Genomic DNA, 18,270 nt, shown 5'->3' with positions numbered 1-18,270 from the left:
GCTACTGGGGAAGGCAATACTACTGGGGGGGCCATACTACAGAGGGGCCTGCTACTGGGGGGGGCTATACTACTGGGGGGGGGTCTGCTACTGGGGGGGGCTATACTACTGGGGGGGGGTCTGCTACTGGGGGGGCCATACTACTGGGGGGGATCTGCACTATTGGGGGGCCATACTACAGAGGGGCCTGCTACTGGGGGGGGGCTATACTACTGGGGGGGTCTGCACTACTGGGGGGGTCTGCTACTGGGCAGGGCTATACTACTGGGGGGGCCATACTACAGAGGGGCCTGCTACTGGGGGGGGCTATACTACTGGGGGGGGTCTGCTACTGGGGGGGCCATACTACTGAGGGGCCTGCTACTGGGGGGGCCATACTACTGGGGGGGCCTACTACAGGGGGGGCCATACTACAGGGGGGGCCCATACTACAGGGGGGGCTACTACTGGAGCAGCCTACTACTGGGGGGGCCTGCTACTGGGGCAGCCTACTACTGGGGGAGCCATACTACTGGGGGGGCATACTACTGGGTGGCATGCTAATGGGGGGCATACTACTGGGGGGGCCTGCTAATGGGGGACATACTACTGGGGGGGCCTGCTAATGGGGGGCATACTACTGGGGAGCATTCAACTGGGGGCACTGCATAGTGGACCGTACTACTAAGGGGACTGCATAGGGGGCACCACTGCTGGGGGACATTGTGTAAGGGACACCGCTACTGTGGGCATTGTGTAAAAGGGTCACTACTGTGGGCATTGTGTAAAAGGGGCACTACTGTGTGTCGTAACATAAATAAGAGACACTACTTTATGGTGTAATGTGAATCAGGCCCTATGTGCGGTGTAATGCTAATAAGATTGTGCACTGTGACTCCTAGGGCCGTAGCCCACTTTGTAAACAAGTACTGTGACTCTGCTGGCCGTACCCCACTGGGTGGGTGCACTACTTTTCATTTCTGCCACTGCTGTGTGGCAATGTGTCATAGATGTGCTTTATACTGTGGTGTCTGTGTCGTTGTGCCGCTGCTTTGTCACTTAGTAACCAGTCAGCTCACTGCAACCTTTGGCCAATAATGTTGAAAACAATATTATAAGCTGTGATATGGTCTAAATTGACTGGAAATTAATGTTACTGAGGTTAATAATACTCTAGGAAGAAAAAAAAGACCAATTTATGTGATTTTAGCTTTTTTTGTCAATTTTTGTAAAAAAATCCAAATCCAAATCCAAATCCAAAGCCAGTCACCGCAGTTTGGCAAATCCAAATCCAAATCCAAAGCCGGACGACGAATTAGAACCAAATCCAAATCCAAATCCGGCAAAAATGGTCCGGCGCACATCCCTAGTATCCATGTGTGCTTATGTCTTCAGGCTCTCACCACTCAGGGTAGGAAAGTCGCAGGTAACAGTTTTCCGTTAAAAACAGGTTCTTATGGAAAGCATATGCATTTACCAAACAAACTGTAACTACAAGCAATGTTGAATAAAATAAGTCATTACAAAATCTGTGATCACTTACAAAATCAAATTATATTTTCATACATAGAATTGCAGTGCTATATTTATACACTGTTATTTTGGAAATTGTGCAACGGTCATAAAGAATATAAACACTAATATATAACAATGCGTGATATTGAAAAGCAGTGTTTATGTATATGGAAGATATAAAATATGATTTAAATGTACAGAAAGTAGTTTATTGTTGTACTTTTTTCAATTTTGGTATTTGACTTTGATAGCTCTCATGATGAGGCTGATTGCAGTCTTATCTGATGGCAAAGATTTTAAACAGTCATCCACATAGAAATATTTCAATATGAGTTGTCTATCTGAACCATCTCACTCTCCTTAGCTGGCAAATGCAGGAGAAGTACTGTTACAAAAAAATGTGTGCCCTCTTGTGGTACTCTGCAATGTTTTTAGGAGGGTCATTAGGGGGAATTCAATTAAGGATGAATCTGTTCACCCAGCTGAATGTGCGTGGCAGCCGCTGCACTTTACGGCAGTGGGATCTCGCACTAAAGTGTTTACTACCCCAAAGAGTATCAAGTACTTTTGTGTGAATCGGGCAATGGAGTCCTATTCAGAAGCACATGAGTACTCTAAGAAGTTTGTTGCTAAGTTCCTGTCAGGAGATTAATTATTTAAGGAGATACACTGTGTGATGGCACTGGAATCAAACACAACTCTAATCCAATCTGGTTTCTTTGGGTAGCGATTCCAAACATTGGCTGCTACCAGCATTTCTCTGTATGCTTGGGATGGGAGCTACCTTGGAATGACCGTTCTCAAATATTTTGCCCATGAAAGAAAATAATTGATATCTCATCTCTTTTTTTATTGTGAACGTTGCATTTAAGTCAAGAGAAGTGTTTAAGTAATTCTTCTCTGTTGTTAGGTAGGTGTTGTCTGTGGGTTCTAAAGAATAGAGGTGCAACCTAGATGTTTGCCACATTTTTGACTAATATGGTCCCCTATTATTTCCAAGAATAGTTTGTCCTCAATGGACAGTGCCTGCTGATCATCCTTCTTCATTCATTGAAAGACTGTGCAACCCAGGTAATCTTGGTAGTTGACACAGCTGTGCTTGTCAATAGAAGAGCCTATGACAGGATGGCATGGCAGTTCCTTTATGAGAAAGTGATAGTGACATGGTTGGAAAAGAGAAGGGTGTCCATTTTCTAAAGTATAGGTTAGCAGGCTGTTAACAGGAGCAGGTTTGTGTACATCACCAAGACATACATGTCCTATTATGACCCAACCTAGGTCTAGTTGTTGAGGATAAGGTGCATTGTTCAGACCACTGATCTGACTTCTGACCTTGTGGACTTATAAGATATCTCTCCCTATGAGTAGAATTATCTGGGCTTGAGGGTCCAGTTCTGGTATCAGATGTGTGATATATTTCAAATATGCATGATGAATAGCTGTGTCTGGTGTAAGAATTTAAGACCTATTATCTGGGATCTGGTTGCTTTCAGTTTTAGGGCCGTATTCAATTTGAGGCAAAAAGTCAGTTTTCGTCTGTTTTCGGTGAAAAATTTTTGCCGATGACGTCATTTCCGCCTGTTTTGGCTGTTACCCCGTATTCAATTTGGAAGACTTTTCGCCTAGGCGGAAAGTCAATGCAATGTAACAGGCGAAAAAGTATCGCCTATGAATAGCAGGCAGAAAAAAGTGCAGAATTGCGGTTTTGGGGTACAACATTGCGGGAACCCTCGTGCAGCCTTAAGACAGTCCCCTAAAGGTAAACTGCGTCAAAAAAGTTTAAAAATATTTGGGACACCCCAAAAAATGTATGTTTAATTTTGGGGGTGAAAAAAAAAATAGGGGAACAAAGTGCCAAAGTATCTAAATTAATACAGGTCAGGTCCCCATGTATGCGGCAGGTTTTATCTTAATTGCAGGGACAAGCGGCAGGTGCAATTTTGCAGATTTTTAAAAATAACTTTAGGGACTTAAAAAAAATGCTTACCCCCCATTTTCATATACCCCAAATTTTATAGGAATAGTTATTTCCCCCCCAAAAAAAATCTAAGTGCTATTCTTTACCACTTCTTCATAGCCGCACCTTGTGCAGCTATTACAAACCCTGACTTCCTTCAGCAGGCAAAAATGCGGGTACCCATAGTGATCCCCCATGTCTGGACATCTTAAGGGGGTCCCAGGCATATTTCCCGAAAATTCACGTTTTTTTTTGTAAATGGGGTGAAGGGTCATTTTAAAAAAAACAGAGATCATTTTTACCTATGGCAGGTGAAAAAAGTGCAGATTTGGGGTTTAGAGGTGCAGGCTTAAAAAAAATAGCCTGCACCTTTGGAAATGCCCCCTTAAAACGAAATGTGTAAAAAAAAGTAAAAAAAATTAAAATCGGGACACCCCAAAAAAATATTTCAAAATTTTGGGGTGAAAAAAAAAAAATGAAAACAAAATGCCAAACTAACTATGTGGCAGGTGATTTTTTTCATTGCGCAGAATAGCGGCAGGTGTATTTTTGAAGAATTAAAAAAATTACCTTTAGGGACTTAAAAATATGCTTACCCCCCATTTTCATGTACCCCAAATTTGATGGGACCACTTTTAAAAACGAAAAAAAAAAAAAACTAAGTGCTCTTCTGCATCACTTCTTCAATGTCGGGAAAAATAACCACCTGCCGCATCTATTTAAAAAGCCGACTTTCTTCTGCAGGCAAAAATGGGGGTACCTATAGTTATCCCCAAGCTCTGGACATCTTTAGGGGGGTCCAACAATTATTTCCCGAAAATTCCCGTATTTTTTCGCCGATCCAAGTTTCGCCTGTTCCCGATTTCGCCTACTTTAGAATTGAATACGGGGAATAGCGGGCACGCGCGTGATACTTTTCCACCTGGAAAACAGGCGAAGGAGGCGAAAAGTCCAGCAAATTGAATACGGGCCTTAGTGGAAGGAATGTCTTTCCATCTATGGATTTGACTTGATAGCCAGTAGCTTTCCTCTTTTTTTGTCTCAAAACTCCCTGCACAAGTCTTTAAAGAGCAAAAAGTACTGGGGCCTTTGATACTAAAGATCTCAAAAAAGGTTGATCTGGCTAGAGATTTGTTACTTTGATTATCTAGGATTGCATAAAGTTTGACCGCTTTGTCTGACTGGCCTTTTGGGCAGTTGCTGACTAAACAGATTTTGAAGCAATATCTGCTGCTTATGGCTTTTCTACAGACTTCAGTACTGTACATTGATTTATTCTGTGATTGTATTAGTGTTCCTTTCCTCTCCACTGTGCTCCCTTTCATGCTCAGTACCATTAAGACTGTGTAGTAAAGTCCATGGGGTAGGCTCAGGGTGTAGAGCTATGTTGTGATCTGTGCTGTCACACTCTATGCAGTTAGCACTAACTTTTCAGTCCTTGGTGAATGGGTGGTTGAAGAACAATACTTGTAGCAGTTGCCATATTATTTTAGGAAGCCCTTGCCGTTCTAAATTTCAGTAGAAGATGTGTTTTTTTGATGCAGAAAATTGTATGATAGGATCTTTGCCTCTGGTCTTTTGGCAGATAGAGCTGGGACACCGATGGATGGAATCTGGATGATACATGTTAGTCTTTTGAACTGTGACTGACATTTTGTGGAGGGTAGATAGCATGAGAGTAGCACTTGACAGGGTAAAGGCAAAACTAGGTTTGTTCTTGGTCTTAGCTTGGTAGTGTACAAAGACTGCACACCCTGAATATATATAATGGGAGGTGCTACCTGATTAAACTAATTGCAGGCACAGAAACAGACAGATCTCAGGTGTACAACTCCAAATTACTGATAATATATAAATGCAATAACATTTTGCAATCAATAGAGGTTTTTAGCATAATCATGGCCAAGGTTATGGGCCTACCCACCATATCCAGGTAACCTCTTTAGGGTAGGTCCCTAACATACTAGGGTTCAAATCCAGAGCGCAGGACACCCCTAAATCAGCGCAGCCTAGCCACCCCAGGGCACTGCCATAGAGAGAAAAGTGAAGTAAAACAAGGAAGAGCAGCTATGGCTGCATAGAAAGGTTCGAATACAAATATAATGAAACAAACAAAGTATTAAAATTGTGCAGAAAAGAAGATTTGGAGTTGTGCACCTGAGATTTGTCTGTTAGTGTACAAAGACCACAGGAATAGAAATAGAGAATGGAGGAAATGGCACCTTGTACTTCTGTTTGTAATTGGAGCCTTGGGTGACTGACTAATCCTGCAGATTGTAAAGTAGCTTTTGCAGTAAAGGGTTAATACCTCTGGCCATGTCAAGGATAGCAAAACCAGGTAAGTCTCCTTCAGACTTGACTACTTGAAGTTCAATTAATAAATCACTTAGTTATTTAAGTCTATGATGACCTTTGTTAGGTAATCATCAATACTTTTGAATACTGTACTTTCTATTATCTCTGGTGGACCATAGCACTCATTAAGTCTATCCCTGATAATTTTAGTCAGACTTTGGGTGGTTTATATTGATCACTCCAGGGCTGGATTAAGGCCACACGGAGCCTACCCAACCTTCCTTGCCACATGGAGCCTACACCTACCCCCACCCCCCCTGATTACTTACCTTCTGGCCCTGTGTTGTGAATACAGTAGAAAGTCAATGCTGCTGTATAGAGCACAGAGGGGCTCCTGAGGCCCAACATCAGTAATCGGCATCACGGACATGATGCGTCACGTGACACTTATGAGGGAACTCGAAAGCCGCTCTGCGCTGTATGTGGCAGTGCTGACTGTGCTGTTGCATTCAGAACACAGATCAGTGGCAGCTCAGCCCCCATTCAGTGAACAGGTGCCACTGGACACCAGCTCTCGGCAGGGTCACACCGACCCTGTGTGGTCAGGGGCAAATGCAGGATTTTCTGGGGAGGTTTTCCATATATATTGTAACAGGGCCGGGAAATCGGCATAATCTGCTGGGTAGATGGCAATGTGCAGCAGCTGAGAGATCACACAAAGTCCGATGGTCTGGTGCAACTGACCTCGGCCAGTTTTATTATAAAGCAAAAACAAAAGAACAAAAATAAACATCTTGCCGTCCAGCACTAACTAAAAACAGAATGGTCCTAACTCACTAACAAAAGTTTTACAAGGCATAGTTCACTTGGTTTCAACAGCATGTTTTCTCTCATAGAGACACCATAGACTCTCATTTCCCCAGGTAAATGATCAAACTAAACGCCCCCATACATCAGAGATGGATTGGAGCAATCGTGCAATTTGCAATCGATTGTGTATAAAAATCTTTCCCTTTTTCAGTCGATTGCAGATTGCAGAGATGCCACAATTGTTTGAAAAAGGGAATGATTTTTACACACAATCGATTGCAAATTGCACGATTGCTGCAATCAATCTCTGATGTATGGGGGCCTTGACAGCCTTAAAAACACACATACACAGCTGAAAGCCCTAATTAGCCTCATGTGAGACCAAAAGCCCAAAAACCTGAACTGGGCCTAATGAATGGAGCCCGCCCTCTCTCTCCATTTATAAACCACAGGAACCCTTTTCCAGCTTTGTCAAAAAGCCCACAAAGGTGTTAACAACACAAACATTTTCTTGGGGTTTTTAGAACACTATAAAGAAAGGAGAAATGGGGAATGGAGAGAACGTCGCACTGGCAGAATTGCATAGAAAAAATATAGAAAAAATATAAGATAATATTATCACTATTCCCTTATAATTAAACAATTAATAAAGTATATGGGGTAGTGTTGGTGCTCACTAGAGTTAGATAAGTTTGTGGTAATTAAGTAGAGAAAGAAAAAGAACTCTGTTATGTGAGCACTCTTGTTAGAAATGAATAATTACTATAGTTTAAAACATAACTTTTAATAGGTCATACATAATTAATATTTCACTATTGCATTTGACATATAGCTATATATTAGAACTACTATACCTTAATACACTTTATTTCCTAAAAAATAATCCCTATTGGGATTAAATAGAATAAATATTCAAAGCATAAATACATCACAGTTGATCATGTATCAAATAGACTGACTATCAGTCGGAATTGGTCTAACCAAGGAACTGTACGTATATGTAAATTAATTTAACACGTTATCTCAAAATATCTGACATAATCCAAATGATATTGACAGGATAGGAGGTACAGAGACCAACCTTATTCTGTATCCCTTGGCGAAATATACAGATTATAGATTACAAGAAATGTATCTGGCTTTGAATAGCAAATTCATAAAGCATTGGTTATGCCCTCGGAAATGCCCTCGTTGTGAGAATATCTTAATAACAAAAAATAAGTCTGGGCAGAGAAACTACTATACCTCATTCTGCTACTCCTCACTTAGACCAATGGCTATCAATGAGGAGTGAGAGATTACTGGAAAAGCAGGTTGCCCATAGAAACAAGAGTGTAACCGCAGTTTTGCTCAAATTCTCATTTCTGCTGTGAAGGGTCTTGCTAGATAGTATTGGACCCCTAATTAGAGAACTACTAAGCTTGAGATGGCTGTCAGTTTATAGAGGGATACAGTAGGAGACCAGTGATATGTAAGTAGGTATATATAATTCACAATCATCAAACACTTCGGTATTCCAAATAGGTCTGGTGGATGAACCTGTCAAAATTGTCACACATCCACTGTCCGTATCTTAATCACTGCTGTTTAACAGCCTGCGTATCACATTAGTCTTGATATATTTATAGGTTAATAACCCAAGTTATGTACTCAATAGGGAATAATACAACTAATGATCTCAAATACAGATGTTAGCTATTTGTTGAAATTCCCAAAATGTAAATTTCTTATCATCACTTCCAAAGCGCACATAATAGCAGGATATTAGCTCCTGCTATTAATAATATCCATTAGTTTGACGGTCAAAATAAGACAATATTATGACTTGGTGTGGTTTTGAGTCAAGACAACTAAGTGAAAACCTATGACGCTGATGCTATGGTGTCTAAAAGGAGAGCCCTCCTATTATATATACACTGTAACATACGGGTATAGAAATTCTGTGAGTCCACTGTGCAACATTGAAACAAGCTCTCAGGTTGAAATAATAATGATAGCAAGGAGTCTGGTGCATATAATATGCAACAATGAGACAGGCTTGTCACTTTGCATAGCGGTTGCAATCAACCTGAATAACAACACACTGCAGAAGTTTCTACTGGTTATCACAAAATAAGGATACTATGTAGCCCAGTGTATGTATTGGGCTGGATGCTATATAGTGTGTCATTAAATATAAATATGTAAATCAACAAGGGTACAAAACCTGATGGTGGGGTGTTCTGTGCTGTACAGCCACAGACACCCTATCTGCTGCCGACGTGCGTTTCGCCATACTGGCTTTGTCACGGAGGAGGTTTTTAGAACACATAGGTTAGAAATCTAGGGGAAATATAGTGACATTCCAGCACTATATATATATATATATATATATATATATATATATATATATATATGTACTGTATATAAAGATAGATATCTATATATGTTTATATATATATAGATTTATATATACATGTGTGTTAAACACGCACACACACACACATATATAATATATATTTAGCAAATTTATATATTATATATTACATACACACTAACACACACCTATACAGTATACACACACATAAATACATACACGCTAACACATATACAGTACATACACAGTATACACATGCTAACACATATATACACATTTACACATACACAGTATATACACTAACATATACTGTATATACAATAACACACACACATATACACATAGACACATGCATACACACATACATATATATATATATATATATATATATACAAAAAAACAGTACATATACGCACTTACATTTTATGCAGCTGCTGCTCACATCATTTGGCCCCACCCCCATAGGACCCACAAATCATGGCATTACGGCGCAAGGCTTGTCATATTGGCTCCACCCCCAATTCAGCCATGGTAGCAGGGCGAATTGGTGCATCAGTAGGGGTTTCTTGGTACCCCCCTGCATGCTCTAGTGGTGGGGCCCCTCAGTGTATGGGGGCCTGGGATGACAGCCCCTGTCACCCAATGGATCACTCCGGTCCTTTTAGCATATTAAACAGACTCATTTCTAAGCCATTTAATTAAGAGGTCTGTCTCTTCACTATATGAAAGGTCTAAGCCTCTGATTGCATTTTGGAAGGAGGATCGCCAGGCTCTGGAGTTCTCGAACATCACCTCACCAGGCTATCCTCATGCTGTGACTTAAGCTGGCCACACACTAGACCAACTTACATCCAACCAGCCAACTTGTTGATTGGTTGGAATGAAAATCTGGTAACGTATGGGAATAAATGATGATCAGCAATTTGCTCCTAAATGCCAGAAAACAGATGAAAATGGTCGTTCAGACAAGTTTGTTAAATGTTTGATCTAAACAATTTGTTCAAACAGCAGTTTTGGTCCATTTTCCAGCGTTTGGGAGCAAATTGCTGATTGTATTCCTTACCAGATTTTCATTCCAACCAATCAAATAGTTGGCTGGTTGGACAGATGATCTTTAGATGTGTGGCCAGCTTTAGAAGCCTGTATGGTATGACTTGAGCAACAGCGTAAGAGGACACATCTGTATTTCACTGATGAAGTCTGGTTGATTTCCTTGCACTACAAAGGTCTGAGGTGTTCAGTTAAGCTAAATCTAGACTGGCCACTAGGTGGAGCTTACAGAGAAATAAATTCATATGAAAAAGGCAATGCTGAAGGCATACATATTTTCCATAGCACTAATTCAAGAACAGCTAAAAGTTCACTATTGAACACTATTTTTTATATTATTGGTATAAATAACTGAACTCTTTATCATATAGAACCATTCATATTGAGACAAATCAGGTTTTCATTAACAAGTTGGCAATGATACAGTTAGCAACTACGATAAAACAAAAGTATTAAAATAGAAAGAGAGAATAGAGGGAGGAATTAGCTAGAGAACCTAATAGCAAAAGATGGAGTCACACTCTTGGAGTAAATTTATAAAGCCTAATCATGTAGTAACACATTGTTAAGCTTACAGAGATTTTTTGCTGGAAACTGCCAGAAAGAATTGCTGCTAAGGGAAATTCTCCCCATACCATCTTGCCTCTCTACCCACAAGCAAGGACATCCGTCAGCATTGAACATGGTAAACATGTACGTAATGATGCTCAGCAGGTAATTAGAATTCACATATGGCGAATATGTTACATTTTATTACACGCACAGTGGAAAATAACATCATATTGCTTTTATACCTAAATTCTGGGTCTGACCCGGAGGCTTGAACAGGGTTCCAAACCGGATCAGACCCAGAATTTAGATGGCGCCGAACCAGGAAATTCCCAATTCAGCACCGTTCACAAAGGAGCTGGATCTGCAGTGACCCAGCTCTTCCGGCACGGAAGTAGACATTTGGAGCTGACGTCATCTCCAAGTGACACTGCAGCCTGGCCAATCGGGTGGCATGCGGCGTGCTCCAGGTCATCATGACCCAGATTGCGCCATTTACACTGCAGGGTTTCATGGGTCATTCCCGTGTTAAACCCTGCAAGTTACCTGGGTTGGATTGCCGGGTCACTCGACACGGGAATCCAACCCTGTCCCCTTTTACACCAAGGAGCTACCCGGGTTAACCCTGCAATAACCCGGGTTTTAGCTCTGGTGTAAAAGGGGTATTAGTATCACCTGTAAATGGTCTCCATAATGTTCTGAGTGTGTTATGGAGTTCAGTAAGGAAGGTGCTTGATGCTCATTGCTCTGCAGCATCTGCCTCATCCCAACCCAAGAAACCATTACTTTCAAATACAAGAATAGATGTATTTGACAATCTATATTAACTTATATAAATTGGTTTGTCTAACACAAATTGCTTTTAAATCCCCTGCTCGCACCTAAAATGCATTACCGCTGATGAGTAGGGATTTACTGACTTCCTTTTAAGTTGTAGGCAATAGTATGAACGATACACATGTTCTTTCAATCACTAACTAAATTACACAGCATTGTTCAACAGTAAATTGCTACTGAAATCTCTCTTCAAACACTTGTTCCAGATTTGGGTGTGCTTTGTGCAGTCATGCTGACATCTTCATGAATCTGACAAGTTAAATTGCTCTTGTTAATAGAACACTATTTTATCATTGTTTTCAATAGTCTAGAATATTTACACAGAAACTGATTGGTAAACTGGACATAACCCGACTGTATTTCCATTGTTCTCTTGTTATGCCAAGTTAAAATATTTTTTTTTGCTTGTGATTACATTTTAACTTAAAAGTATGTTGAGCAATAATAATATGCTCTGTACTTATTTATCTACCTTTATCAACATAACCCTTTCCTAATGTCACAACGAGCTGGAGCCTGGGGGTTACGTATTAGGTGAGGCAGCACTTGGTTCCCTGTGCTGATGTGCCGGCTGTTATAAATCCTGGCTGACTGCTTTTTCCTGGGCAGTTGCACCCACCCTAGTGGGTGACAGATGGTTGCAGCCTCCATATGAAAGCATGCACCAATTTTTTTTTTAATTTTAAGGGCCAGAAGTGCCAAAACGTGATGTCACATTTGGCTCCAAATTAAAGTATATTAAATCAGAGTGTATGTGTTCATAAGCGCTTCTAGAACCAATTATTCTGTACAATACAATTGTATTTTTTATCTAACATACTGGACTGTGATAACACCATTTATATACTATATAAGTTCTATAGTAACATTAAAATAGAATATTCAAACTAAGATTTTGTTTCAACAGCTCATTTATTAAACAAATTCATTATAGGTTTGAGCGCAAAGGTATACCAAATATTCACAAACGTCCAAATGAAAGTGCCTATCCTATAAATAAAGTCTTGGGATACTTACCCAGTACCAGAGTATAAGCCTCATTAAATTACTACCACATTTATACTCCTTGTGTCTACGATTTCTGTATTTCCGTTCCTGACATTGGCTATTCCTGTGACCTGATTCTGTTTTATTCCTGGTACTGCATTTGGTGATTCTGGTTCTGACCTTGGCAGTTCTGTGCTTTGTGTTTGTCTGCTCCCTGGTACCATGTTTGCCCACCTGGTTCTGGCCCATTCTGTCTCTGCTTCAGCATCAAGTTAAGTTCCAGCTTTCGTGTCAGACAGAGGCGCAGTGTGTAATGTGCCGGTGGTTTTCACCAGGGACCCGCTCATGCTTGGGTCCCAGGCAGGGAGCCCTGACCTGCATGTCAGGTGCAGCTAAGCCCAAACCTCCTTGCAGGGGTTCCTGGGGAAAACCACCGTCACGTTAGACTCTGCGCCTCTGATATGGATATTAGTCAATTCCTTAGTAAGGGTCAGCATTCGCAATATCCTTCCAGGATTTGTGACACCTAACCAGCCTTTCCCTAAATAAAATGATTCTCATCTAAATGTTTTACTGATGATGATGCAAACCAGCCTTATGTTACCTCCAAGCTTCAATTTTAAATTATTGCTCTAGATAGAATCATAAAACAACAATAATTCAGGTGTTAATTGCTATTTAACAACAACAACAAAAAAAAAGGGGATAGAAACATTCCCAGCTGCAGTGATAAGAATAATTATATTATACCCTTAAAACAAGGATAAGTAAAAAAACGATCATCACACAGCACTAGTAAACTTTTGGCAAATTCTACTTTGACTTGAAATTAAAAAAAAATAAACATTTTAATAATTTTAGATATCACTACTACTTTTTGTATCGAACACACACAGTCCACGGGGACCACGACAAGCCACAGAGCATTAAAGATCATGGCTAATAACCTCTGTGTAGTGTGAGTATGCTAAGGCATTGCCCTAAACTGACCAGCTTGGGGCTGGATTTTACTATGACCGCGTGACCCCATTCTCATCGTCAGCCTGTTAAAGTGGAAATCTTCACTGTAGTAAATTACTTAAATTGAGACAAGTTTAGAAATCAGCTGAAATTACTGAGTCATCTGTACTCCAATTTCCATATAGATGTCCCTGGAACCTCTCAGATATCATTCATATATCAAGGTAACACTGGTACATCTGTTTGAATAACCTGGGGCTTTTTGAGGGCAGCACAAGACAATGGGAATGCTTTCTAAAAACAGGATTTAGGGAATTATGATTGAGATGAGTGTGCTCACCACATTTGATCATAGTTACATCACTATTATCCCTATACTTACTGCTGCCTGCAAAAGAAGATGGATTTCAATTGTTTCTTAGCTTAGTATACATGATATTAATAAACATAAATTGATGAGATTTTTGTTTTCCATTCCATAAATCTTGAATCATTAAATTTTCATTAATTTAATTAATTCCAGAACTGATTGGGGAGCTTGATTTCTGGAGCTAGAAACCATTGGTGTACAATTTAAATTAAAAAAAAAGCAATATTACTGCAAAATTTGCCAGAGTGACCGGACTGTAACATGTAAGGTCTGCACAGGTTATGACCACTTCAGTAAGTGGAGGATACAAAATGCTCTTTACTGACACAAGCTTAAGAGGTATACTGTCATTTGTAACTATTGCATATCAGTTTGCATGCTGGCAGTAACTGCAATTAAATTAAATGAAACACCTTAAGGGATGATGTTTGTCTGATGAACCCAACATTTGTCTGAACTTTTACTTACTAACAAAGACAGAGGAGACTTAATTGGCGTGAAAAAGGGGTCAGCATTATTTAGAAATTGGTACAAGCTATGGTGGAAAAGAAAGAACGGTGAAAACTCAGTGAAGCCATCTGCAACCACAACACCAAAAACTGCCAGCCCATTGCCAATAACTCAAAGCTTAGATGAGGATCAACTGCCAGCCCATCGCCAACAACTGAAGTCATCCACCTCCATTCACAATTACACAAAAAGGTCCACCTGGGTTGTATGTACCAATGACCCACGAAAGGTAAAAATCAGCCTAAACTGTGTATCATACTTGCCGACCTTTCGGCTACCTCCTCCGGAAGGGGGCAGCCAGGGGGGCACTGTGGTGGACAAGGCTCGACAGAGGTGGGTGTGTCTAGGGGTATGACAACTAAATCACCTCATCGTAGCCTTGCTATGCAAAGCCGTGATAAATGTAATACCCCACTGGAGAGAATACAGATGGTGTGCTGCAGGTGTAACTGGCGGCAATTCCTAACTCAGTCCACACTCACAGAGAGGCAAGGGTCCCAAATCAGACATAGACAATGGGAGACAAAATTGATGCAAATCAAATCTGGATTTATTTTTAGTAACCCACAATTACTGAAATGGGTCACTGTTATAGAATAATAGGTTTGGTACAATAAACACACAATAAATCACATACCTGTAAATTACACAAACAAACTACTACTGCTTTTCTAACTATTCCTATATCAAATTAGCAATGTTCTTTTCAAATTAATACAATGTCCCAATAACCTAACATAGATGACATGTCCTTTATAACCCAGGTTACGGGTAACTCCTTGTGCACACGTTGGGGCCCTTAAAGCGTATTTACAACTGAATGTCAATCAACAATGTTGCAGTGTTGATATATAAATTATGAGCAGTGTCTCTATATCACACATAGAAATTGTGTGTAATAATGGATTCCTCTCACCAAATCTGAGGACTAAAATTAGGATGCGACTTTCTTTCCAAAAGGTAGCCACAGCGAACACTTGGACAGGACTCTCAGCATGGCTTACTATGTGGCACTATAAGTCCCAGCCACTCTTCTATTTTTTTTCTCTGTCTCTGTTACTTCAGCTGTTTATCACTCTGCAATGGCGTCCCCTCAGCTCTCCTCTCTCCACAGCTCCAACTGTCACTGACCTGACACTGGACATGTGACCTGCTGCTCCTGACCTCTTCAGCAGCTGTAGTGACTGCTGGGAATTGTCTGACTATGTAATGCCAAGTCAGATGTAATAACTCACAAAGTGGGGTATTACATTGCCACCATTGTGAAGTGGGGGTGGAGCCACAATGATGTGATTTCATGCAAATTGCGTCATTGACCTTAACTAGGGAAGTGGGCCGCTATGGCTGGATGGCCCCAGCCTCTGGGAGACTTGTCTACCTTCTGGGTAGCCATAAGTGCTACCCAATTTTCGGTAAATTGTCAGCAGTTCCGGGAGGGTAAGCAAGTAGGGTGTGTATAAGTGGGAAGAGTACCTTGATAACTACTGTACTCCCAGACGGCCATTGTTTCCATTCTTTTGCTGCACCCACAGTAAAGTTGACAACTTAAATAGGGTGGGAAGGAATTTCCAAAGGAAAGAAGGTAAAACAGTATTAACACCATCAGATAATTCCTAACACAAACCCCCGACTCCACCTCAAACAAAACACCCAATATAAAATCTGCCCAGCAACACAAAACACTCTTTCACTAACAGAATGCAGAAAAGATCATCCAGATCCAGCCTTCCGGTTTTATCCATTCTAGGTATATGAATGCTTTACATAATACTTAATGCTCTAGCGGCTGATGTCAGCCTGCTGAAACCAGCATTTATCAGAACTACAGATGTGCGCCGACCACCGTGTATTGATTTTGGTTCTAATTCATCATCGTGTTTTGGTTTTGGTTTTGCTAAACCCACCCGCATGTGTTTTTGGTCTAGATTTCTTTCAAGAATTGGTAAAAACAGCTAAAATCATGTAATTTGGTTCTGTTTTTGTTCCTACAGTATTATTAATCTCCATAACATTAATATCCAGGCATTTCCAGTCAATTTTGACCACTTCACTGCTCACAATATTGTTCACCAATATTGTCCAAAAGCTGGCTAACTAAGCAACAGAGTAGAGGCATAAACACACAGCAGTTTTAAACACTACAGCACATCTACGAAACATTGCCACACAGCAGTGGCAGACAGGATGGCAGTTTAATAAACTATACGATCTCATAGAAACCAAGAATGCTAATCAACAACTAGATCAAAGCCCCAGTACATGGAAATGGAGGTGGAGTAAGTATGTAGAGGAAGGCAAGAAGGGAAATAAGGATTGATTATATTAGTAAATTTAATTGTATGATTGATGAAGAAAATGTAATATAAAATAAGCAAAACAATTTTTTTTTTTAAATTACAAAATTATGGAGCTTATTAGGTATTATTTAGTAATATGCACTAGAGAAATTATTTACAGCAGTCAACAGAAATGCTACCTGACCTTGGATAAGCAGAAAATCTTTCTGTTTGTGGACTAGATTGATTGATTAAGAAAGTTTAATTTGAGACATGGCTTTATTTTTTAGCCAGCACCTGAGAAAATGCCATAAAAGAATACAATTTATCTTGTTCATATTACTAAGTAACACTAAATATGCTCCGTAATTCTTTCTTTTTTGTAAAGTACCACATTATTTCTGGTTAAAAATATTTAGCAAATTAGTAATGTCCAGTATTAGAGCAATAACCAATAAACATGTCTCTGCAAAAAAGACCGTCCCCAATGCCCCCTAAAAATACAGCCCATAATGAAAACAAAAAACATGCACAGTTTACCTACCACTTTAAATAGCAGTAAAAAAAGAGGTCAGCTTACTCTAAAAGGTGGGTGCACACTAGCCAGATCTCTCCACCAACCTGCCGTCACACCGACAGAGCGGCAGATCAGCAAAGCTACATACACACTTACTGATCAGCGGCTTAATAAGTTGCCGCTGACATTACAACTGGGATGGCATTTGAATTTGCCTGCCCAGCTAAGATGTCAGTCTCCAGTGGCTGACTGCCCATACACACAGCGAGATGCGCCAATATATCTGCAGAGATATTGGCCATCTGCTGTGCTGCAAAGCAGATGCAATATGTTGTGAACCACATCGTTCACAGACATATGGAGGTTACACACCTGCCGAACCACTCTCGATATATCGCCCATTGTGTACCCAGCCTAAATCACAGCACCAGACACTATAAAAGAAAAATGCCCACAAAACTACAAAATGACAATTATGGTTGATAAATAGGAAAATACACACTTCTAGGACACCTAATACTGCCGAAAATACATAATGACAAAATGCCTTAAACACTACTAAGCCTAGCCACATACCAATTTGGAAAAAAAAGAGGGGGAGGGTGACTAAAAGTAAAAACATAACATTAGATTTTACAAAATCCAATTAATACTAGAGAGTGCATCAGATGCAGTTATCAAGTTATCAATGCCTGGGAAATGCATAGCCATGAAAGCAAAGCAAACAACGCAAAACTATCTGTGCTAAAAAATGAATCCCAGAAGCGACAAAGACAACTTCTTACTAATTGCCTGGACAAAGGCAAGATTATTGCACCAAAAAATCACATCCAAATTCTGCATACTGCCCCAACCCCTAAACTCCAAATTAACAATAATAAGAGAACATTGGAAGCACATTTCAATTGAAACCCTAGAATAACCATCAAACCAGAACCTTAGCCTTGTCATGGGCAATGGGAATACTGAACTTTACACACAAAGGGCAAAATTTACTAAGTGGTGGGTTCTAAACCTGGGTGGTTTGGTGGCGGTTTGATGGTGGTTTCTAAACCCCGGGGGTTTGGTGATGGTTTGGTGGCAGTTTCTAAATGACAGCCCTGTTCTATTATATTCTAAAATTTGTATGTGCTGTGGTTTTGCCACCAAATCACCACTAAACCACCAGGGTTTAGAACTCGCAGCTTAATAAATAAGCCCAAAGTCTGAACTGAAGAAAAGAGATTACTGAAATGAGGAGAACCAGCTGGACCCATCAACAACACATCATCTAAGCAGGGGCGCCGAGAAGGGAGGGGGAGC

The sequence above is a fragment of the Taudactylus pleione genome, unplaced genomic scaffold, assembly GCF_031769625.1.
Source record: "Taudactylus pleione unplaced genomic scaffold, aTauple2 ptg000129l, whole genome shotgun sequence".
Classification (NCBI taxonomy): Eukaryota; Metazoa; Chordata; class Amphibia; order Anura; family Myobatrachidae; genus Taudactylus; species Taudactylus pleione.
This window is presented reverse-complemented; position numbering follows the sequence as displayed.